This window comes from Rhinolophus sinicus, chromosome 3 (genome assembly GCF_057876585.1).
Source record: "Rhinolophus sinicus isolate RSI-liver-muscle chromosome 3, RSI-T2T, whole genome shotgun sequence".
NCBI classification, from domain to species: Eukaryota; Metazoa; Chordata; class Mammalia; order Chiroptera; family Rhinolophidae; genus Rhinolophus; species Rhinolophus sinicus.
Genome location: NC_142503.1, coordinates 43401803 through 43428104, shown reverse-complemented (window position 1 = coordinate 43428104; position 26302 = coordinate 43401803). Strand labels below are relative to the sequence as shown.

At 43.2% G+C, this 26302-nt stretch overlaps 1 long non-coding RNA gene across 1 annotated transcript; it reads left to right on the top strand.

Moving 5' to 3' along the window:
• Positions 1-429: 429 nt before the first annotated feature.
• On the top strand, positions 430-26302 carry LOC109454892 (uncharacterized). The gene is made up of 3 exons (XR_002138533.2): positions 430-648; positions 18454-18597; positions 26202-26302. It is a non-coding gene; the product is annotated as an uncharacterized LOC109454892 (long non-coding RNA).

Here is a 26302-nt window from a genome sequence, read left to right as displayed (position 1 = left end):
GGATTTGTGTGTGTGTGTGTGTGTGTGTTGTTATTTTTCTCCATTAATGGCACCTCTTTCAAGAAACCTCATGAGATGGAGGCAAAACAAAGAAGTTCTGAACATGCATCTGGAGGTATCACACAAGAACGAGGGCTTCATTGTACTGGGATTGAATACGGTATTATTACCTGCCTGTATGAAGCTTTGACTATTTCTAGCACATTGCTAAGAACGGAGGCTTCTCAGTGGCAGTGCCAAGGAAACTGTTGGAGGTTGCCAGTCATTTTAGAGAAATGCCACAGAACACTGCATGCCAGATGGCTACTGATGAAAGTGATGAAGGTTCATGCTTGGAAATGAAGTCCAATTCCATATTTGGTCCTTCTTTCCTTCTTTCTCTTTTGAATGCCTAGGAGAGCACAAACTCAGCCTTATTCTACTCCTGCCCTACAAAATCCCCATTATCCTTTCTTCTTTTAATAAGGTCTTGGAGAGATGGAGTCAAGTTAAATCCACTTTATTCCCAAAGCCTCAGAGGCTCCAAAGTCCTGTCTCTCTCTGAGCCAGGAGCTTTCTCTTTTACCTCTTCTTATTCATGACTGCCAGAAAAGACTGTCAATGGAACCCTCCCAGGGCTGGCCTGCCAGAGACTAAAATTTCTGTGAGGTAAGTTTTTCCCATCTCAACACCTCATATAAGGGGGGAAAAGAAATGCCCACCGGGAATGTTTTATAATGGTTCTGTTTTGTGGAAGAAGTTTACCTTGTCTCTGTTGAGGACATTCCCCACAACCACAATCCCTGGCCGTCATTTCCTTCTCTGATGAGTGCATGATAGTCCCAGGTGGAGGGGCAACAATCTTGGTCTATCTCCCACCCTTTTTCACTCTACCCCAGGGAAGGGAAGTGGTAATGGGAAAAATAAATGGAGCCTGCTTCTCCCAGCATCTTGCTTTTTTCACTTTAGGGGCCACGTCACTCCTGTTCCTCCTCCATGCCCGTGTTTGGGTGGGTGACTCTGCCTAGTCTGGGTTTAGCATCAGTCAGCCACCTTGCCTAGAGTCATACAACCACCATCCAAACTAAGGTTTTATCATTGTAAAGGTGGCGCTTTTGTTCTTTACCTGTTATTAGGTCCTGTCAAAGATCTACTGCAGGTGAGAAGTAGTGACAGGAACTCCAAAATGTATATATCTTTTACTGACTCTGAGTAGATTCTTATTGGACAGAGAGCATTGTGTCATTTTCTGTTCTTTGGCCTTGAGGTATGGGTCACTAGGACACAGGGAAATGGCAACACACTCCTTAACCCATCTTGAGGGCTGCAAGAAAGCCCTGAGATGAGGGAGAATAAGTTAGGAAAACTCTACTTTTTGATGGGGTTAACCTGGTTCTTGTCCTTTAAGGTAGGTAAAAAAAAAAAAAATTCAGACATTCATTATGTTCTGGTCATTTAACTGTTTTCCCTTTCCTTCTACCTACTATATCCTCATAACTATATCTCCAAAAACCTTTCCTGAAGCTCTCCAAGAAGCGTCCCTTGGTCTCTGACAACAGAGTGATATATCCCTCCCTCTTGTTTTCCACTATACATCTCTAATGGCATTTGAATGAATAAATGAATGCATAAACAATGATTTTAAAAATGAAATATTCCCTGCTTGTCCACCTGTAGAAGAGAGATGGAGGCTTCCCTGATCTTCTTCAGGGTTATTTTTCCTCTGCTACTCTAAGCCCTATTGAAATACCTCAGGGAAAGGAGCCCCAGAAGCTCTTCAGCCAATAGCCTGATAAAAAGTATAAAGATCAAGGCAGCTCAGGATATGCAACTTGACTTTCATCACACTGGACTTTGCTTTGCATTGCCTTGGACTTTGGGGTCTGCATAAGGTTTGTCATAGTTAGGTTTGGAGTCTTTTCATTTGGACCAGATATCTAGATGGCCCAGCCTGAGACCAGGTCTCCACCAGCACAGGATGATGAGGCTGAGGGCAGTGTTCCAGGCAATTTGGAGGAACAGAGACTGAGATTGGCTAGAAAAGACCTGAGAAAAGCAATTTTGATGCCTGGATAATCGCCCCCGTTGCTTACAAAGCATGCCAGTGGAAACCTGTCCCAGGGGTTCCAAGCTTAGAAAGTAAAGTGATTGAAGTTCAATCCAGAATGAGGGTAGTGAGGCAATTAAGCAGAGGAACAAGTGGAGCCTTTGCCTGGAGCAACTTCTGTTCCATCAATCGAGAGAATTTACTTGCCCTCAAAGGAAGGTTATTTTAGCACCTGGCACCAGAATTCTCAATATATGAGCTTTGTGGTCTCCTTTGATCTGCACTTACTGGTTCCCGGATTATCAGGCAGTAACTAAGGGAAGAAACACGTTCTCTAGCTTCACTTGGCCCATGGGCTGTGATCTGCTCTGAGGGCTGCAGCCCCATGTAGTCAGCCTACTTCATTTATAGGTTTACTAATCAGGGCTTCCTTCCAAAAACCAAGCTGAAGAGAATTTAGTCACCTCTGAGGTCAATCTATACCTATATCTGTGTTGTAGGTTACCTTTTGCTTCATGTATCTTTCATTCCCTATCCCTGCAATGATAACCCCAGTGCTATGGCTCTACCCAAAGAGATTCAGGTACTATGTTTTCGTGTTTTGTTGTTGTTTGTTTTGGAGGGAGAGGGAATTGGGGTTCAGGTAGCACTGAATTCAGATCTCAGTTCTGTGACTCAGAAATAATTCCACTTCTCAATTTCCTCATCTAAAGAAAAAAGGAACTATCAAGATATAATCTCAGATTTGTTATAAGGAACAAATGAAATATCTTATGTCAAGGACCAAAACAATGACTAGCATGTAGGAGGTATAAAATAAGCGATCACTCCCTTCCTCAACCCATTCTCCCAAGCAGGCCCTAGAGAGTTGTTCTAGATCAGTGGTTTCATTCCCGTGTGTGCTCATGAGACCCAATTACAAACATTTTAGGAGTTTTGTGAGACAGTTGATCCCATGCTGGGAGCTTGCAATTGGCCACAGTGGAAGTACGTATATCACAGAAATAAGCAGACACTGTACATCAGGGCTTGTACTCACCCACCTACATATCTGGTTTATCAGCATACCACTAGTGGTTCTCAAGCTGTGATCCCTGAAATGCCAGTAACAATAGCACTTGAAACATTTTAGTGTTGCAAATTACCAGTCACATCCCCACCTCTGAGCCTTGATGAATCACAGACTCTAGAGGTAGGGTCCAGAAACCATGTTTTAACAAACTCTCTTAGTGAGGGTTGTGCCTGGTGTGTTCAATGACTAGCAGAGAGATCCGTGTGGCTGGAGCGAAGCGAGCTAGAGGGAGAGTGGAAAGAGGAGATGGGGTGGTTGGGGGGAGCAGCTCATGGGGAGTATCGCAGACCACCATAAGGATTTTAACTTGTGTTCTAAGTAATAAGGAAATCACTGAAGGGTTTTGAGCAGAAGAACTCTTTTAAATCTCATTGAAAAGGATCACTGTAACTGCTGTGTTGAGAATAGGGATGAGAATGATATGAAGAAACAGTTGCCCGGACCAGGATGATAGAGATATATGTGGCAAGAAATGGTTGGCTTCTAGATATGTTTTGGAGATAGAGCCAATAGGATTTGATGTTGGTGGTTTAGATGTAAAGAGTGAGATAAAGGGGAGTCAAAAATGATTCAAAATTTCTTTAGCCTGAGCAACTGGAAGGACAGATTTTTATTAAGATACAGAAAGGATGGGCTGATGGAAGGTGGAAGGATGGTGATCAAGAGATCAGCCCACTTTGTACATGAGTTTAAAAAGTCCACTAGACATCAAGAGGAAATGTCAAAGAAGCCATTAGAAATGAGTGTGGAGTTTGGAGGAGAGGTTGGGCTTAGGGTTTAACTTTGGAAGTCATCACCTTCCAAACAGTACTTGATGAGTTGGGATAACACAGTGAATGCAGATGGAGAGAATACAGAGGAGTCCTGGCCCTGGAAAGCATAGAGGTCTGACAGATGTGAGGAAAACAGTGAAGGACACAAAGAGCAATCAACGAATGTTAGTTCAATTCAAGTTATTGAATCACTCAGTTTAAATAATACATTGCAACTTGCTATACAACTTTAGTTGACATTTCCCAGGGATTCCTATGTCTTTCTTAACCATCAATGAGTAACATAGTCTTCATCCACGGCCTTCTAGGTTAAGGCAGTGGCTGAGTTACATGTGAAGGGTGACCCCCTGAGCCAGTCTGCTTTTTCTTCACTAAGGTTCTGAAGGACACCCCTTTTCCCGAGGGAAATGGAGAACCATTACCACAAGCTAATTGCAGCCAGCAGCCAGCTCAGCAGACCAGTTTGAAACTACGCCTGTGTTTGTGAATGTTTTTGCTTTATCAAAAGGAACATGTAATTATCTTAAAAATATAATTCTCCTCTTTACCATAAGCTGGAACAGTCAAACCTCCTTAAGCCCTGAATGCTTTTACAAGGACAGTGTATTCAATTACCTTTTTAAGCTTTTAAAAGTCTCTGACTCATTTGAGCAAGCAGGGGGAGAAAGACAAAACATCAGTATCTCGCTGGAAAAATATTGTGGTTATTGGCACTGAAACAAAAATAACACTATGATAAAGGCATTGTGTTCCCCAAATCAAGTGTACACCTCAGCTTTTTCTTAAGAAGTCTTCCTGCATCAGGGACTTTACGATACGAGTCATGAATGTTGGCAGCCTACACACTATGACCTTGGAAAAGTTCTTTTCTCTGATCAGTAGTTCCCTCCTGGGTAAAAATGGAGATAATAATACCTGCACAACAATATATGCATGGGAAGCACCCCAAACAATGCCTGATACTCAATTCCCTTTCCATTGCCTTTAAAACAAACATGGCCACAAGTAGCTAAAATGACTACTCCATATTTGAAAGAACTGCTGCTACTATCTGCTCTATCCTTTCACTAGCTTACAGTCCCTCTCCAATTACAGGTATAAAGCAATACAACATGTACTTGGGATCCTGTTTCCCAAAACAGGATATTTTGACTTGAGAACATTAGGGCATAGCCCATCAAAACATCTGTGAACAAAATGTAAAATGACTCAAAAAAAATTACAAAGTAATGTGCAAAGCAAGCATCACTGATCTACTCCAGCCATAACCTTCACCACATCCCTGAAGCCCTTCCTCAAGAGATGGAATAGGTATGGCTAATCCCATTATTTGAGTTTTGTAAACTGAAATTTTAGTGCTTCTTATTGTAACCTAGTCAAATTTAAGGCTCAAAAGACATCTTGTGGTGGATACATGCCATTATACCATTATACATTTATCCAAATCCATAGAATGTACAACACCAAGAGTGAACCCTAATGTAAACTATGGACTTGTGGTGATAATGATGTGCCATTGTCCATCACCTGTAACCAAGGTACCAGCCTGGGGAGCGGGGGGTTTGTTGATAATGGGGAGGCTACACATGTATGGGAACTGGGCACATTTGGGCAATCTCTGTACGTTCCCCTTAATTTTGCTGTGAACCTAAAACTGCTCTAAAAAGTCAAACCTATTTTAAAAACTTAAAGACAAGACTAAATTATATTTAATAAACAAATTTAAAAAAGAATGTCATCCTGAAGTAGCATGCACCTATCTTTATGATCAATAGAGAGGCTCAGTGATAAGTAAGAAAAGAGTTCTCAAATATCGAGCCAAGCATACGGAAACAGTCCTACTCAAGACAGAAAGCCAACGGAATGGCATCCTCAGGGATGAGGGACTGAAAAAAAGTTGGCTGAGCCTTTCATCCACAGCTAGGACTTGGTATGTGAATCACGTTATTTAAAAAATTATTTCATTTTATTTTTTTCAATTATGGTTGACATTCAATATTATTTTATATTAGTTTCAGATGTACAGCATAATGGTTAGACATTTATACAATTTATGAAGTGGTGAATCACTTTAAATTTAGCTTCCCAAAGTAGCTAGTTCCCCCATCTGCTAGACTTCCCCAAGGGAAACCTTCCATCCTACTTCACTCTGGCTCTTTCTAGAAACTTTGTTAAAGATTAAAAAAAAAAAATTTAAATCATAAGAAACAACAAGAAATAGGACAATTGTGATTACTGTCTTCTGGGAGAATGCTTCCAAGGCAACCCAGATTTTACCAGCTCTGAAAGAAATTCAGAGAACAGGTTTCTTGACCACTCACTCTGCCTTTCTTGAAGCTCTCCCATCTTAGCTTCTGTGACAGGTTCTCCTGGAGTCCCTCCAACTTCATGACAGGTCCTTCTCTGTCTCTCCAGTGAGTTCCTCTGCCTCTGGCTACCTCTGCAAATATAAGGGCTCCTCTGCTTTTCTCATGTTCACTCTCAGATTTTCCTTCCCAGGCACCTGGTTTCTCATCTGTGCTGGGGTTTTAAGAGATGGTGCTGGACCCAGGAAGGGGAAAGAAATGGTGTGGAAATTTGGAGCAAAAGGGAAGCAGAGTTGAATGGGGAATTTTTGTCTGAACTCCCAATTGTAGAGGAAATGAAGAGCCAATTTTTTCTGTTGAACAAATTTCAATTACCATTTATATGCTGAGGAATCCCAAATCTGTAACTCTAGTACAATATTTATCATGAGCGTCACACCTTATATCTCCACCTGAATATCCCACAGGAAACTCAAACTATAAATGTCTAAAATCACATTATTCATCTTCTAACTTTAAACTTACTTCTTATTCTGTTTCCTTTTAGGGGGGCCACCATCTGTCTAGTTATCCAAGACAGAAACCTATTCCCAACTCCCCCCAGTCCCATGCCCCAAATCCAATCAGAAATTGTATAAATTCTGCATTCCACATATTTTATGGATCCATCACACCTCTCCATCACTAAGTAAAAGCAGCATAGAGTTCTATAAACTACGCTGATCTGGCCCAAGGCTAGCCCTAGTGATTAAATCACGGAGACATAGGATGGTGAAGAGCTCAAGAGACCCATCATCCTGGCCATACACATTTTCTCCTGCCAATAATTAGTAAACGCCCTGTAGTAAAGTCCTGGGCATTTTTTAATTTTCCTTGGCATCTAATGTTCCCCTCACCTTCCAGTTTCTCTGGAGGCATGTAGTCAACGCTTGAGAATTCAAGGATTCAGGTGTTTGCTGGGTCAATGCTATGACTGCCTGCCCGCTACAGGGAAGGGGTCCACTGAGAGTCAGAATGATACTGCAGCCTCATAATAATGAAAAGAAACACATGCAAAGTGTCCAATACCAAGGACAGACGTTTGCCCTGGGAAGACACCATCCCAGAAAAGATGTGCATATAAACTCGGGCAAACTCTGGAATAGGTTATTAGGCATTTCCTAATTCTACTAAGAACCGAGGAGTCTAGTTCCTGTTTGAGTTCCCTGGGAAAAAAAAACCCTATATATATATAAATAATTTGGGGAGAAGCAGGGGTTAGGAGAAAGCACACAGCATAGGTACATCCCCATCCCAATCAACAGAAAGGAAATCAGGAAAGTATTGTCAGTTCTCATGAGGTGGACATCATTTTATGGGATCAAATTACTCTATAGATGTTTAAAGATAATCTACTCTGGCTAGGCAGTAGGGACAGAAAAATAGAGCTGCAAATAAGATAACCACGATTGTTGTCTCCAACAAGCTTATAGTACAGAGGGAGAGGAAAACAAGGAAATAAGCCCTTACAGAGCAATGCCATTAGAATTGCAACGAGTGTAATGGGCTAGAGTGTGAGATGAGCACAGAACCGGATTTAGGAGAAAGGGTAGCAAATCTTGCTTTGGAAATGACATCCAAGTTGAGATCAGAAGGTGAATGTGTTTCAGGTTGCCTCAGGGAATGCAGATGAGGGAGAACAGTTCTGGGAAAATCAACAACATGTGCAAATCCCACAGAGGAGAAATGGCCTGGTTCGTGTAGGAAGTTCAGTGTGGCTTGTGGAGAATTTAGGCACAAAATAATGAGAGCGTTGACCAAAGTTTGGGGTTTGAACGCTATTATTAGCCATGTGAAAAAATTTAGTTGTCATGTTTTGTGTCTTAGAAATATCACTCTGAAGTGGGAAGAATGGGTTGCAGTGGGAGAAGACTGAAGGAAAGGCCATTTATTAGGAGGTTTACTGCAATCATTTTTATGAGAAATTATGGTGGCTTATATTAGGGAAATAACAATAGGGATGTAAATAAGTTGGCTGTGTTAAAAAAATATTTAGGGTTAGAGTCAATAAGAAGTGATGATTACATGTGAAGGTTTAGGATAAAGAGAAATTAAGGATGACCTCAGGTATCTGATAGTAGCCACTTGTGTGGGAAGAGCATTTACTGTGATAGCGAACTTGAGAGAAGAGGCAGGCTTAGGGAATGGGAACAGAGAAGGATACTAAGCTGAATTCCTGCTGTTTCAATTCTACATTTTCACAGTATAGTCAAATGGAAGTATGCAGTAGGCAATTAAGCATAGAAATTAAAAAAGAGATGTGGACAGGAGGTTAAGACTGGAGAGACAACAGCACATAACAGTGAATGGGAGTAGGTGATACCTACCATGGAGAAGGTGGGAGCTGAAACTCTGAGACTAGCACAAGGCCCAGGAACTGGTCCTTGCAGAGCAGATTGAGAAGATGCCTACAAAGGAAGGCGGACTATTGCTGTGGTCTGGAGAGCAGGAGCTTTTCAAGGAGGGAGTTGACAATAATATGCTGCAGTTCTCAAAAATTGAATCTACATGTTTTGATATGTAAAGATATTCAAATTATATTACATGAAAAGAACAATATGTGTGGTATGCTCTCATTGTATTTTTTCATGCTGAATCTGAATTGAGTATTTGTAGGACACACAAGAGACTGTCAAAAAGAGGTCCTTAAGAAAGTGATACAGGAGAGTCACCGAGAAGGGAAGGGGACTATAAATGACCACTTCATGTACCTCCAGTATTGATGGAATATTTTACCTTGAGTGTATATTACATTTGTATATATTTTTAAGTTAATTAAAAGGGTAAGAGTGACCAACAGTAAGTGGTGCAGAGAAATAAAGTAACTCAAAATGAAAACTATTTATTAGCCTTCTTTTTTCCCCTACTTTTTATTAAAATTTATGGGGGTGACAATGGTCAACAAAACTACATAGGTTTCAAGTGTACAATTCTATAACACATCATCTATATATTGCATCATGTGTTCACCACCCAGAGTCAGTCAGTTCTCTCTCTCTCTCTCTCTCTCTCCGCCCCCCCCGTGTGTGTGTGTGTGTGTGTGTGTGTGTGTGTGTGTGTGTGTGTGAGTGTGTGTCTGTGTGTATTGGCTTTCAACAAAGATGTCATTAGTTGATGGAAATCTTTTCAGTGGAATTATGATGCTGCATTTATAGATGGTTGCATTGAAATGGGAGAAAAATAAGAGAAAATCTGTACATGACTCATTCTAGAAGATCGGTTATAAAGAGAACTGAAGAGATGGAGTAGTTATAGGAGGAGCATGGAGTTCAGGAAGGGGATTTCTTAATATGGAGAGTTTAGAATCCTTTGACATCGTGATGGAAGTCACCTCATTACAAAGGGAGTTTCAGCAGAAGCAGGAAGAGGGGCAGGGACTTGACATAGACATCTCAGAAGGGTAACGGGATAGGACTCAGAGAAAAGATATAGAAATTACTCTTGGACAGGAGAGATACCACTCTCGCTGCAAAAGAATGTGAAAAAGAGTTAAGGTCATATAAGTAAGTCTGTAGGGCTGCTAGCAATAACATACACCAGTGTCTTAGACTTTTGAAATTTCCCTCAATGCAAAAAAAAATATGAATCAAATTGTATCCTGCAGGCCTATAACAGAGTCATTTAGAGTTTGAATACTGACATCTATGATAAAAATATAATCTCTCTTTAATATCATTATTGTGCAAAGCAAGCACATGTGCTAGTAAAAGACCTTATTTACAATTAGTACCTTTGAAGGGGTTATGATTTATATCTGGATAACTTGCATGAATTATACATTGTGTATTCATTATTTACACCCAAAAAGTCATGCAATGTGGTGACATTTATTTTATGAGTAATGCTGTGAGTTTCCTGAGGGCAGGATTTATGTCTTCTTTATCTTTATGTACTTGTATTCAAGCACCGTGCCCAGCACAGAGTCACTGCTCAATTAATGTTGAATGAACAAATAAAGGTAATTCGAAAAAAAAAAAGCTGGTGTTTTATTCTATCCTGTACGCACCACCCCAAATTTTTAAATGTAACTATGAATATGTATAAATTGCCATACATTTTTTTATTCTTTAAAGCCTAAAATAAGAAATTGCAAGGGTGCTTTCAGAAACAAGGAGGAAAGAAGAGGTTACAAGAACTCTAAACAGTGCAGACTGGCCTGTGTATATTTATTCCATATTGCTCACTCCAGCGTTAGTCATGGCTTCAAAATAATAGCACAACTTAATGCATTTTCACATCTCAAAAGAAGGTTACACTCCTCATGCCAGCCTGCAGTACACAATTATAGGGGAGAAACCACAGGGAGTACCCAGTTGCTAACAAGCATCTCCCAGGACATCTGAGGATTTTTACCAATACATCCACTCACCAGAGCTGCCTTGTGCAAATTCAATGAGAGCTTTCGTTTAGAAATAATGCATCCTGATGGCAGACTCATCTAAAGGACCAGATTGCTCTAAGGGATTGCAAGGCGTGGAGCTCTGTACATCTAAATAATTGACTCCATTATATTTTTTTCTTCGCCTTGGCTACAATTAGAATTCATTACTGTCTGAGGGCTATTTCCCAGTCTGTATAAAAGGAGTTAGATGTTGAGATAACTGATTGGAAATATGTCCACATACACAATTTTCTCTCCCCACTGGTACTTACAATGGCTGACTAGAAAAAGGGCCAAGAATATACAACATATCACCGGCTTAGGCGCATCCCCAGGTGGGCCAGCTCTGACAGGGTGAAGGCAGACTGAATGGAAAGCCATTATTTATGTGCACTCTCTGCTTTTACTCAACAGGAAGAAGCCCTTTCGGAAGTACTCGATTTATTTTTCCAAGTAAATTGAAAGGCTGGCCTTCTATACACAGAGCACTCTCTGTATAAATTATAGAGCTTGCCTTTTGACTGCCACACACTAAGATGGGCAGTGTTTTGTTGAAGCATTCTTCTAGAATACCCTGTGTTTCTTTCTGCTCTTGTTCTCACCATATGTGCTGTACTTTGACAAGCTAACCTCCGGCTATTTTCTTTTGCCTAGCTTAAGACATTTAGGAGAAAAAGGAGAGAAGGAAAGGAATAAAGTGATATGCAAAATTAGAGCGTACGCAGAACAAGATGGAGGCCTCAGTGTGGGTATGTGTGGCACCTGTTTTCTGAAGAGTTTAAGGTGAAATTACACAAACTCACTGAGACTCGCGAGTATATTCATGGCATAAGCATTCATCACATCATAAAAGCAAGGAAGCAATCATCTTGTATACTGTCCCAAATTTTAAGCCTCAGCTTCCTCATCTGCAAAATGGGAATAATGCATACATCATGGGGAAGCCATGAGGATTAAATGAGATCACACAGTGATATGCTCAGCACGGTTCCTGGTACCATGAAATCACTCAGTCCATTAGGATCATAGTCATGATTAAGCAGAGTAAGAATCTTACCTTTGGCTGCAAGATTAACTGCCAGATTACCTTGATCCATGAAGTATAAGGCCACTCACCACATCAACCTGCATTTCAGAAAAAAATAAAAGGTCTTAGGCATTGATTCATAGCAGTTACCAAAGGAACCTGGTTGTTATTAAACACTGAAAATGACTGAATTATCCTCAAATGCACAGAGTCACAGCATAGCTGGAAAATGCAAGAGCATGGCATCCTACAGCACCTTCACAGGCACCACCCCTAGACCACAGATGGAAGGTCTATGCCCTGGCCGAGGCCACCCAGTATAGCAGAGGCCAACCTATGGGAACCTCTCCTATGTCTCCTCAGCACTAACCAACCAGGTGGCTCCCTCCTGCATGCGCCTATGCCTCTTTGCCTGAGGACTGAGGGCTTTCTCTGGCCCACTGAGCTGGATAGTGGAGTGAGCAGAAATGCCAAGGAGTTACTATCCCCTGGAACAGACCTCTACCAACAACTGGTGGAAGTTGGTGGATTGCTAGCTCCTTGGGTGGATAACCTGAGACATTTCTACACTATCCCATTTGGCTCCCCAGCAGGATTGAGCCCTGGCTGCGTACAGCAGTCACCTACTTAACAGTGCCATCATCAGTTTCTTTCCCTTCCTTCTCTCACTTCCCTACTTTATACTTAGCGTTTCTTAACACCACCTCCCAAATCTTTGTCTTCTGGAAACACCCAACCTAACACACCCATAAAAGATGCTTCTTTCAGGCTCCATGAGGAGCCCCCATCTCCCCATCACAGAGCTCCCATTCCATCATGGGCATTATTATGAGAGCCATTTCCATTTATGGATTTCTAATTTAAGGACCTCATATACAGCTTCCAAAACAACTTCTTTCCTGTGGGAAAAAACACCAGCCAACATATCTGGAGAGCTCACCTTGTACCAAGCATCAGAAGAATCAATTCTCATGCACTGTCTCTAACCATCACAGTACAATAGGTATCACTATTATCCCCACTTGCCACATGTGGAAATCCATCCTTATTGTCTTATCCCAACTCATCAAATACCATATGAAAGATGATGATTTCCAAAGTTAAATCCTCAGCCCAACCTCTCCCCCAAACTCCAAACTCATTTTTTTTATTTTTATTTTTTTAAGGAGAGCGCAGCTCACAGTGGCCCACGCAGGGATCAAACTGGCGACCTTGGTGTTATTAGCATTATGCTCTCACCAAATGAACTAACTGGCCTCCCCTCCAAACTCATTTTTAATGGAAGTTAAACCACTTGCCATAGTCTAATAGAGCAAGTAAGAAGGAGAACTGGGTTGGAACCCATGCTGGTTTGCCATTAATGCCCAGGAAGTTGAATTCTTTATGCTCCCTACAAAACCTATAAAACCTTCTGAGGAGCAGTTCTGGGGGCTGTATATTTATAGGGCATGACTGGGTAACTAACATATTTGGACTTACTGGACATTTTCCTTCTTTCCCATTAGCAACTTGCAATCTAGTCTGCTTTCCCCCAGTCTTCAGTCACTTTCAATATAAGTCTAGTTTAATGGCATGAGTGGTATGGCAGAAACAGATATTTGCTGCCTCACATCATTCTCCACTTCCTTCCTCTGACAATAGAGCCCCTTAGTTTTTGTTCATGTTTTGTTTTTAACAGGACTTTATTGGGGAAGTGTGTACTTCCAGGACTTTTTTTTTTTTCCAAGTCAAGTTGTTGTCCCTTCAATCTTAGTTGTGGAGGGCGCAGCTCAGCTCCAGGTCCAGTTGCTGTTGCTAGTTGCAGGGGGTGCTGCCCACCATCCCTTGAGGGAGTAGAACTGGCAACCTTGTGGTTGAGAGTCCACACTCCAACAAACTGAGCCATCTGGGAGTCCAGTGGCAGCTCAGCTCAAGGTGCCTGTTCAATCTTAGTTGCAGGGGGTGCTGCCCACCACCCCTTGTGGGAGTCGAGGAATAAAACTGGCAACCTTGTGGTTGAGAGGATGAACTCCAACCAACTGAGCCACCCCGGAGGCAGCTCAGCTTAAGGTAGGTGCCATGTTCAATCTTAGTTGCAGGGGGCGGAGCCCACCATCCCTTGCAGGACTCGAGGAGTTGAGGTTGAGAGCCCACTGGCCATTGTGGGAATCGAACTGGCAGCCTTAGGAGTTAGGAGCACGGAGCTCCAACCGCCTGAGCCACCTGGCCAGCCCCAGCCCCTTAGTTTTAACTGAACACTTGGCTGCCAGCAAGAGACTTCCTCTCTCAACCTGTCTTGTAACCAGATGTGGCCAGATAATGTAAATGGAAGTGCTGAGGACAATTTTCATCACCTACCAGGTTATGGTTTACCTTCCTTCTCCCTTCCTTTGGGAGCGAATTCAGATGTTGGGGGTCACAGAGTTTCAACAGTGACCAAGAGCATGAGGATAACACCCACGGGTGGCAGGACAAAAAGTCTGGGTCCATAGAACCCCACACAGAACTGACTTGCCTCTGATCACCTATAAGCACATAGTGTCACCTGAGAGAGAAAACATTTATCTAGCTTAAGCCACTGTTATTTGTTCTACTTTGAAGGAGACAAACCCAAATCCTAAATACTACAAAGAGAGAAGAGAGAAGGGGGAACTGAGAAGAAAGTCAGTATGAAAAGGGTATAGGGCCATCGGGGTTGGGGAGGGTGGGGGACATTAGAAAGGAAAGCAAGGCTCAGAATGGGGATGAGCTGTATTTTATTCATTTGCTTGTTTTAAAGTTTCAGAAACACAAAAGAAGAGGAGGAAATTAAAGCCAGAGAAAAAGGGAAAAGCAAGACAACTTCTTTTATCCTGCCTCTTGGGAGGCTGTGGGTGGCAGGAAAACAGAAGGGGAAAGGAATCCCCAGCTGTTATCAGAACCCATAAAAAGTTCAAACCCAGCCTTCTGCTGGGGAGAAGATGTCATTGACTCCAAAGTAGAGGGGGTCCTTGGGATTAACTAGGTGTCCAGAGACACCTTAGCATATGCAAGGACCTCAGTTAACCCTGGGCTTTCCTCACCCTGGAACAGAACCAACTTCCTCCTCACATTAGAGGGAGGGTACCCGTCAGTCATTGCAGTTGACCATGTTTCCACTTTACTCACAAGTATGATTATCATATAATGCGAACAGGTGTAAATTTCTAGTTGTTTTCTAAGAGGACACATGCTTTGAAACATCCATGTCCAGAGTCCACATAACAAGACATTGTCAGCTATTTACATTAAAAAATATAGCTACTCTGAATTAAGGAACACTGTCAATATCACATGCCAAATATTCTTCCATGCAATGCCTCAGCCACGGCTGAAACTTTTGTGAGTGAACATCACTGACTGCCTGTTAGGACTTGGCAAAACCCCAGTCCCACACGAGTCCCACACACAGTGTTGCTTAAGCTGGCTGCCAGACCTCAGCAGCTCAACCGCACGCTGCTGGTGCAATGGCTGTTGATGTGGCACTTTCAAAGCAACGCGCAGATCAATCAGAGAAGGAAATTCGTGATGGTCAGTGAATAATGATAAGTGAGAAAAAATGCAACAACAGCACACAATTTGAATCAAAATATATCAAAAGTTAAAAACCAGCAACTCTGGAAGAATATGAACTAAGTATGTAATCCAGGTGTCCCATCTCCCTTGACAGGAGTTATCTTGAATCATTCTTGCCTCTTAACACCAGTGGTCTGAGCACCCATTCTGCAGAACTTCAACAAGCCCAATCTTTGGGGTATTTTCCTCCCTCAACTATTTCTGAATTTTTTTGGATATGCTTACACATCGCATAAGTCAGTCCTAGCTGACACTTGCTACCTCAATCAGCCATCTTGGGCTCGGCAACTCATCCCTCCTGTGAGTCATTACTAGGCGGCTCATCCCTAGTTGTTCAGACTGTTGTCTTTTTCCCTGAACTATTTCTCCCTGAGCACTAACACCCTCAGGAATGGCTGAGGCCAGGAAATAATGTCTCACAATAGACAGGATAGGCGATACTCCAAGGAATAACAATGCAGAAATAAAACCTTAAGCAGGCTACGGGACACGACCCATCCAAGGATTCACAGACCAGGCCACTCTACAGGTGGTGCATCCAGCTTATCCCTCAGTCCTCTCAGGCCCACAAAATGTTGTGGAAGAAGGGAAGGAGATCATACTTTACTCTGACTGGACTTCAAGTAGTTTAGAACTTCTCGGCATCTCCATAGAACATAGTTTCCTTTTAGCCCTTAGTTGGCCCTTCTGGTCAACATCCCTCAGAGATGCAATTCTGACCTCAAGAAAGTGTGACTTCCATATCATCAGGCAGAGCCTCTGGACTCCTCAGTGTCCTGAATCTGATTTGGGCTTTATCATGTATAAACCAATTTATAGACTTGAGGAATCTACCTTAACCTCTAACTAAAAAGAAACTGCCAAAAGCTTAGAAAGATGACCTCTCTCTCCTGCCTCACCCCCCCTTTATTCTGATCAAGGTTTCAAAACTATTAGGGTTTAATAGGCCTGGAATAAAACCACTGGAGAGCACAGGGAACATTACAGTTACTCCATGCCATATGAAATTCAAAATTAAAATAACCCTAACCCATAATGTAAGTGTAAGGAAATCCAACTAAACTCTAATTTTTCTCATGACTTTGATGCTTTTTCAAACAATTTTTTTAATTCAAATATTTTCTGTAGAGGCTCTCATTTTCTTTGGGATCCTTCCTTGCCCTCACCCCACTCAGCTTCCTGGATAGCCCAGCACTGAGTCCAGTGTCAGAGTTCCCAGTTACACATGGGGACCTTAGTCCTAGAGCACTGCTAATGATACAGTTGAACACACACACACACACACATACACATCCCCTCTCCAACGTCTTCCTATTGGAGTATTCATGGGGAAAAGAGGGGTTCTCAACTCAGCAGTCAGGTTGAGCTACACCCTAGATGATGTAGAACGAAAGGTAGCCCTCACTTTCCTTTTGTCTTCTATTTCCTCTGAAGGTTAAACCTGAAAGTCAAAGGCAACCTCATATGACTCATTGAGTTAACAATGTTTGTTGAGTACCTATCATGGGTTGATCAGTATCTCCCCAAAATTCACATCCATACAGAACCTCAGAATGTCATTTATTTGGAAACAGGGTCTTTGCAGATGTAATTGGTCAAGATGAGGTCATGCTGGAGTAGAGTAGACCCTAAATCCAATGACTGTCCTTATGAGAAAAGAGCAGAGGACACACAGAGATAAATAGGGGATCGAAGGTCATGTGACGATGGGGGCAGAAATTGGAGTGATGTAGATATAAGCCATGGAACCAACTCCAAGGATTGCCAACAATGATCAGAGGCTGGATGAGAGGCATGGACCAGACACTGCTCAGAGCCTCTGCAAAGAACCAACCCTGACAACACCTTGATTTCTGACTTCTGGCCTCCTGAACTGGGAGAGCACATTTCTGTGATTTTAAACCACCCCATTTGTGATGATTTATCGTAGCAGCCACAGGAAACTAATACAGCTCTTAATATTTTCTAGGCACAGTACCAAGCACTAAATGTATAGCAATGAGCAGGACAGATTAGGTCCCTATTCTCGTGTAGCTGAAATTCTAGTGGAAAAGACAAACAATAAGCATGTAACCAAATAAATAAATAGGAGTATTTCAGAATGTGATCACTTTTATGAAAAAGCAAAACAAGACAGAGATTTGTGACAGAGTATGACCAGGGCAGAAGGTGGGCGATAGTGCTTTTTCAAGTGGATATTTCTGTGACGTTCACACAGAGAGTGTCTATTCTACCCACTAACTCTTTCTCCACTCCAGCCAGGATACTCCAGGGAAAGTGGTCCCTTCAATTTCTGTGCATTCCTCTCATCCCAACCACAGAGATCTGGCCTCTCCTCCCTTCTCCTCTCCTCCGAACCTGTGCTGTAGGGTTCCAATGGCAGTTCTGCCTCTGACATAGCATTCTTTGTTCACCCACAGACGTTACTCTTCCTTCACATGCTCTCAAGCTTGAATATGTATCAAAACTGACAAGAATTGCTTGCACTCCCTTCCAATCCAGCTTGCACATAATAGATGTCAGTATATTTCTTCACCATACTAAGGGAGCAGATCCAATTTGACTTAATTACCACCGGAGCTCTGTAAACAGCCGCTAGTCAGTGCTGAGCCCTGTGGTTTATGAACACCACAAATGACAGGAAGCTGCATGGGGAAAATAGCCTGAGCTGCTTTTGGCATGTTCATTTCTGAGTACAGATACTCCCATTCATCAATGGGGACATTTATGAAACCTGGGCTGTCAAGGTGATAGTCTAGAAAGGAGCAAAAGGGGCCCAGAGTGTTATAATGATGAGGCCATCTCTGAGCAGAAGCCCTACAACAGAAATGCAAGATGCTCCATGGGAACCAGAATCAGCCAGACACGTGAAACAACCCCCTTGTGAATGTCAGTGCTACCATGTCCCCGCCCCCACTCATACACCTCGGCATTCGGAAATCAGTGCCGACCCAAAAGCAAATTCATTTAACCAGAACTTGACTTAAGAGAAAAATTTGCAGCCAACAAGTGCTTGGTTTCACAAGATGAAAGCTGCTACACCACCATCTGATAGACTGAAAATGGCAGCATTGGGCACAGAGAGAAAAAGCAGTGAAAGGAAAGCAGGCACCTCCTTTGTCCTCAACAGACTCAGAAGCCCTGAGTTGAGGAACTCGCACTGCATAGTGACAAGCAGTCAGAGGCGTTACTCAGAGAGTGACATGCTCAAGTGTGAAAGTGGGTTCTTACTAAAACGCAAATTCTGGTTCCATAGGTCTGGGACAGAGGCCTAGGATTCTGCATCTGGAACAAGCTCCTGGTGATACTGACAGTAGATTCCAGAGAACTGGTGGCACTATGAGGATGGACAGGGGAACGAGCCCACTTAGGAGGCCGTTGGGAGCACCTAGGAGTCCAGGTAACAAGCAGTGCCATTCTGCTTCTCCTCTCTGGTAACATCCAAACTGGGGCAATGAGAAACTTTGTTACATGTTAGGTGTAGCTTATCACCAGCAAAATCACTTATTAATAATTCAATTACATATAGCAATTCTATATGTTGAATTAAGATAGGTCTCTCATGCGGGAGATCCTGATCTCTGCGCCATTTGTCATGCAGGCTGTCGTTCAGGGTCTCAGCTCCCGCTCCCCACATAAGAACACAGGACATGGTGAGGCCAAATAGGAACACCCACAGAGCCATAGATAGGGGAGTCATACCACTATATTCTCGGTGGCGTCTGGGCTGGAGACACAGGAAACAGGAGCCACACAATCCATAACCCTCACTCCGCTGCTTGCAGGCTCAGCCACCATCTTCTTGCTAGCCCCCATTTTTGCTGCTAGCATAGCCTCAGCAGTTATATTAGTGGCCAATGGCTCACTGGTTACAGCTGATGGCCAACTAGCCACAGCTAATGGCCATTTACTACCTGAGCCAGCACCTTTCCACGTGAGGCCGAGAGCCTGGAAACTGCACTCCTGGCTCTGTCCCCACACTCCAATCCTACAGGATCTCGCCTCACAATCTACACGACAAGCATCTTCCGCGAGTGGTCCTGTGTGAGGAGCCTGGAGGTGAATGCAGTATCCTGGACACAGCCAGGCTCTCTGGACACAGCCAGGGTTTCTCAGGGCACCACCAGTCCTGCTAGACACAGCCATACTTCCTGGGCTTCCCAGGACACCACTAGTCTTCCCAGGCACATCCAGGGCCCCTCAGGGCACTGCCACACCCCCGGGCACAGCCAGACCCCCCCCCCCCGACTCAGCTAGGGCCCCCAGGGCACTGCCAACCTCCATGGGCACAGCCCGACTTCCTGGACTCAGCCAGGGTTTCTCAGGGTACCATGCTGCAACAACAGCGACCCACAGTCAAGGTGCCCACACATTCTCAATGACAGCCGGTCAAGACACAAAAGCAAACAACCACCAGTGCCACACACATGGTGGTATGTTCCCAAGCAAACAGTCAAACGATCCACTAAACCAGGGACGGAAAGCAATTCTCCACAGTCCCCAGTCATTCACCAGGGCTGTCCTGGGGGTGAGGGACAACCCTGACCCCACCCTCATCTCCCACGGAAGACTCAGCAAGCGCCCCTCCCCCCACCACAAGTCCCTCATCGGGCCGCTCCAGCAAGAACCTCCCACCTCCCACCTCCCAGCCCCAAGGCCGCAACAACCTTCGCCCTCCCCAGCCCACCCTGGCCGGAGAACCGTCCATGCCCTCCCACCCCTCCACGGGGGTCCAGCTCCCCGGCAGGTGCTCCCCCCAACCCCCCCCAAGACCGAGTGCCCACACGCACAAACTGCTCCACCGCCCCTCGGAGAGCCCCAGCAGGCACCGTAGCCTGCTCACTGCACCATGTGCCACATAGGGTGGCATGCGGGGTCTCTGGTCCCGCTCCCCACATAAGAATGCAGGACATGGTGAGGCCAAAAAGGAATACCCATGGAGCCATAGGTAGGGGAATCATACCACTATATTCTCGGTGGCGGCTGGGCTGGAGACACAGGAAACAGCAGCCACACGATCCGCATCCCTTACTCCACTGCTTGCTAGCTCAGCCACCATCTTGTTTCTAGCCTCCATTTTGCTGCTAGCATAGTCTCAGCAGATATATTAGTGGCTAATGGCTCACTGATTACAGCTGACAGCCAACTAGCCACAGCTGATGGCCATCCAATCACAGTTGATGGCCATTTACTGCCTGAGCCAGCACCTTTCCACGTGAGGCCGAGAGCCTGGAAACTGCTCTCCTGGCTCTGTCCCCACAGGTCCAAAGATAAATATAAGTAGTTTTTAAAAGATGATAAACCAGTGTTTCCAATCAGCCCAAATGTGACAGCCATCTAGGGAGCAGTTAAAAACACCAATGTCCAGGTCCGGCCCCACAGCAACAGAATTCAGATCTCTTGGTCCAGCATGTGTCGGGGTGGGGGCAGGGGGAAGGAGGGGAGAGGGAGACAGCCCTGAAGGGAGGGATGAGAAAACTCTCAAATAAGAGAGAATGGAGAGAAAGATTCAATCCACACATTTCTTATTTTTATCCCCACTTCTTTCAAATTCCACGTCTTGCTCCCATTGATGGACTCTCCTTCTCCCCAGTGCTCTCCTATTCAAATTGTTCCATGTATCTGCAGCATCAGCATCACCTGGGAGCTTATTAGAAACAATTGCTAGCCCCTCCCAGACCTCCTGGATCAGAATGTGTATCCCTGGGTAATCAGTGTGCAGGCTCAAGTCTGAAAGCTGGGCTCTGTGTGGCCTTGAGCCCAAGCTTTCCTGCGCAGAGACAAGCTAGGTTCAAAGGCATCATTAACCTGCTCGGGCAATGCAAACTTGGATCAGAAGCTGCTTAGACCCCACCAGGCGACGGCAGGAGAGGGTGCCTGAAATGTATAATTGATTTACATCATCTGGCTGTAACCCAGTGAAAGCCAAGTTGTCTTTCTCTGCATTGATATAATTACCGGTATGAGGGGAAGCAGGTTCCTTCTCCAGATCAAGTAATCTTGTTATTTATCAGCCTGTTTTAGCTCCACTTCTGATTAGCAATTTATTCTGGGTGGTTATTGCCTGACCACACTTGGTTCTCGTTACTCATTCTGTTCCCACCAGCAACAATTATTTAGCTCTCGGGATGATGGAAGCATAGATGATTACACATATTTGCATTTTCTGTGCATTTTTGTGTTTTTCTTGCCTTCCCCTATAGACAGAACATTACCTTAGGACCATGATTGATTTTTTAACTCCTCATAATATCCATCAAAGCAGAGCTTATTGAAAAATGTAATGGATACTGCTGGGTGATGCCAGAAATCATTCTTAACGCAGTTTATCTCAATTTTCCATCTCATGGACTAGAAACAAAATTGTTTTAAAGCCACATGGGAACACCTTCTGCACTGGCATTATAGCAGCAGCCTCCTGACCTGACTGGCATTTCTTCCTGCTCTACCTGGACCCTTCTCCATGAGCAGCCATAGTGACCCTTTGAAAACATAAGTCATATCATATCATTCCTCTTCTCAAACCCTTTTGATGGCTCCCATCTCACTGAAGTGCGAGCCAAAGTGGTCGACCAGGCCCCACACAAACCAGCCCCCACTTGGCACCCCAGGCTCTTCTCTAACTCCCCATCACTCACTGCTGTCAACTACTAATGTCCTTCCTATTTCTGAAACACACCAGGACTGCTTCCTCCAGTACTTTTAACTTGCCAGTTTGTATGCCTAGTCTCCCAGATCCAAGTCTTGCTCCCTCACCACCATCCATCTTTGCTCAGATGTCACCTTTGCTGTACGACCTTCCTGACCATCCTATTTAAACTGCAACTCCCCACCCCCACCTCCAGCACTTCCGAGCCCTGCGTCCTGTTTTATTTTTCTCTATAACACTTATCAACATCTAACAGAGCAGGTAGTTCACTTATTTCTTTTTTACCGTCTGGCTTCCCTAAAATGGAAACTTTTTGAGACCTATAATTTTTGTCTGTGTGTTCACTGCTCTAGTCTTAGCACCTAGAACACAGACTAAGGTAGTAGATACTTAATATAGATTTGTTGGCTGAATGAATAAAATAGCAAAGAACAGTACAAGATAGAATATAACTAAATGTTAAACCATATAATTGTGTATTATATATAAACTATATAATTGTATAACTATCTATTGAAAATCTGTGTTATAGAAGTTTTACCAAAAAATCATTTCATATCTCTGTTTTAAAGCCTTAATATTTTTTACTTTCTTTTAGGTACGTTCTATTAGAGCCATGGCGACCTTATTTTCAAAACCAATCATTAGTAAACACAGAGCAGGAATATATTGTATTTAGAGAAGCAAACCTATAAAAAATAGTAAGAAAAATATACCTTTAATAATTTACTGAAAAAAGACAGTGTTAGGAGGGGGAAGAGTTCCTTCCAACCTGCACATCCTCTGGTTAATTTGTCTTCTGTGGATTTTGGCTTAGCCCCAAAAATGGAAAGGCAGTTCTCTTATATGTACTTGAAAAAGGGGTGGGGGGGAGAGAGATTACAAGAAACAGCAGCACGGAGGCCCATGAATGGCTGGGAAAGAAAAACGACCATTACAAGCCAAAAAGTCTCTTTGATTAGGATGTGACTACAGGGTTTTGGCACCTCCTAGGGTTATTTGAAATCATAGAGTTCCTCATGTTTCCCCAAAAGAACCTTTGAATCAAACAATTGCAGATGAATCAGAGAAAACATTCTAATAAACCTAGGAGAAAATAATGATTGGATTAAGGAATCAGTAATGATCAGTGAATAACCATCTATTTTGCATCTATTTTTAAGCATTTCTCTCGGCCTTGCTCAAATATGAGTATGTATTTTATTTAAATAGGTTTTAAAATGGAATAGCTATATTTATTTAGCCACATTGAGTGTAAAACCATGCTAAGTTTTCCATCAACTCTGCCTTGGGAGAACCTAGAGTGTGGGACCCCTAGTCCAGGAGCCACTATTTACCTAGTGACCTCAGATCAGAACTGTATTAAAAGTACCCAGAAGAACAGGGCAGTGACCTGTAGAAACCCACAGTTACAAATGAGTAACAATATCACATCTCTGAAGAAGGGGTTTGTAGAATCCAGGAAAACTTCATAGAAAGTAAAATTTCAGATCATGAATGGTTGGATAAGTAGAGAAGAGTGAAAGCAGGTTTTAGGTAGCTAAAACGGATTCTAGACAGACAACAGCAAAAACAAGCCCCGCATTATGACAGCAGAGAAGCCCCTCCACTCATGCTTCTCAAGGAATTTATAGGACACTGTGCCCCAAGGGAAGCTTCCAGAGGCCCAGTAAGAGCTGTTGTCTGGGGTACGTGGTGTTCCAGAGTGCCAGAGCTGGCGAGCAGATTGTGGCCACCAGCCTGGACATTTTCTCCATTTAATTCTGCACATAAACAGACCTGCCTCAGTTATTTGCAGAGCCTAGGGCAAGAGCATAAATGGAGGCCCACATGCCACATATCTGAATTATAAATCAAGCAAGCACATTGTTAAATAAAATTTGTTCTATTCTCCTACCTTCATTGATATACTTTTTCAACAACCTGGATGACCAGATTCCAAAGTAGAATTCTCAGAATTTGTACCAGAACATGACATCAGAGGATGACATCCTGGCGACAATCAACCCCAGCCTCTGACCTGTGGACTGTCGCGTTATCTTCCCAAACCCAGCTCTATCCTGCACCTTTATCCACACACAATGTGGACACCCAGACTACACACCCAGACGGCATCCACAGCGGCTATTGGACCACCCTTCAGGCCTACAAGTTTGCACAGCAGTGGCCCAGTCTGCCTTCTGGAGACAGACCTGGAGACAGGACCCTGGAGGTCCTGGAAGCGGGCTCAAGGTCATTGGGCAGAGAATTCCAGGGTCATGGGTACAAGAGGCATGATCTTGACGGAGTGATGCAGGTTCTATGCGGGCATATGGGGAAAACATGCCTGGACAAAGGCCAGAGAGGATCTAAAGTATGGGGCCCTTGAGTCTGGGAGATGCAGAAATGACTGCCCCAGAAATTTTCTCATGTCTCCTAACGCTCCCAAGGAAACAGGTGGCAAAATCAAAGTCTATACTGCTCCCAAACAAACAGCACTAGACCTCTTATGGATTCAGAAGATTTCCATTACATCGACATCTCAAAAAATCATTCAGGAGAGAGGGCACAAATCTTTCTGACAGAAGAATTCCAACAACTGTAAGTAGGTATCCTCCCTCCAGGAAGTGGAGCTTAAACCCCACCCTCTTGAGCATGGACTAGACTCAGTGATTTGTAACCAAAGCAGAGAGTATAGAAAAGGAAAACTAATAACTTCACAGTGGAGAAAGCTGGCAAACATTACCTTCCCCAAATGATCAAGGTTAAGCTCATCACTGAAAAGTCATGTTGATATCGTGTACCCCCTAACAATAACATGTCAAGTTCAAGAGGAGGGACCTACTTTGTGGTTTCTTCCCCAAAACCGTAACCCCAGTCTAACCATGAGAAAAATATCAGCCACATCCAAAATGGGGAATGTCTACAAAATACCTGGCCAGAATTCCTTAAACCTGTCAAGGTCCTGAAAACCAAAGAGAAACTGAGAAAGTATCACAGACCAGAGATTAAGGAGACATGAAAATTAAATGCAGTGTGGAACCCTGGATTGCATCCTGGCACAGACGAAGGACATTAATGTAGAAACATGTGAAATACAAATAAAATCTGGAGTCTACTTAATCGTACTGTAACAATGTTTGTTTGTTAGTTTTGACAAATGTGCTATGGTAATGTAAAATGTTAGCAACGGAAACAACTGGGTGAGCAGGGTAGGGAAACTCTCTGTATTATCTTGGCAACTTTTCTATAAACCTAACATTATTTCAAAATAAAAGGTTATTTTTAGAAAATGTTCATCCATAGCATCAAAGAATCACAGTATATCCATCACTCTGTCTCCTCGCAGCCTACATTCACTCGATGGAACAATGGGATGGCACTTCTTACATCTGGAAAGCTGATTTGGAGCCCTTTGTCCTGAGATCTCAAAGATGCCAGTTCCCAGCCAAAATCAGTCTGATCCCAGAGGGGCACACAAGTGACAGATGTGCTTGGAACATCAAGATGTGTCTATAAGCATCCCGAAAATAAATAAATAAGGTTTAGAAGAAGAGGAGAAAGGGAAATTACTTGTGGCATGTTTACAATTTGGAACAGCGTAAAATAGGAAACAAATGACTTATATAAAACTCTGGTAATAAACTTGAGGAGGAATCGTAAAACAGACCACAGAGACCATTTTGCTCTGAGATAGAACATTCAGCTGCCAAGCCTCCCTTTAGCAAGCACACAACAAGCGCACCACAAAATGGACTCAAAATGAAATGAACTGTATATGTATGCCACCTTCTGCATCTACTGTTAAAGAGGGGACATTGGGAGTTGGCATTAAACTCCATAGATCAACTGTTTTTAAGAAAAGCATTTGGTTTATCATGGGAAAGGAGTGCAAGACCTTGATCTGGCCGCGTACCAGGTTCCATTCACCTTAACGTCCAGAAAAAACATGAATCACATACACATAAACAGATCCGATTTGATAGCAGTAAAACACGACTTCAAGTATTTTCTGTAGTTATAATTTCCCCAGGCAAAGCATAATGATGCCTTTCCTAATTCATTTGTGTATCCTTCAATCAGCCCCATTATGTTTTAGGGGATCAAAGTCAGGTAACTGCACCATAGCTGTTCTGGGTGAAAAGAGAATCCCAGGAAGTTATCAGTATCTCTTTCAAAAGCCACATTTTGCTCTCTCATTGGAATTCTCACTGTTGAGAAGTTGTTCTTGTTCAAGTGATTAATTAATTATACGAATCTGTAGGTCTTACAAAATTTGGCAGCAATTTAGAAACATCATTCACATAAGATTAGCTATTTTGAATAGATGTTTCAACATCCATCTAGGACTTAATTGTTAAACCTTTCTTTGTCAGATCACCAAAAGGGATTTGAACTCAAAGTGAAAGATATTGCTACAAGCCCATACGGCCCCCAGAAGTACTTTGGAAGACAGAAAGAGATGGAGAAGGAGAAG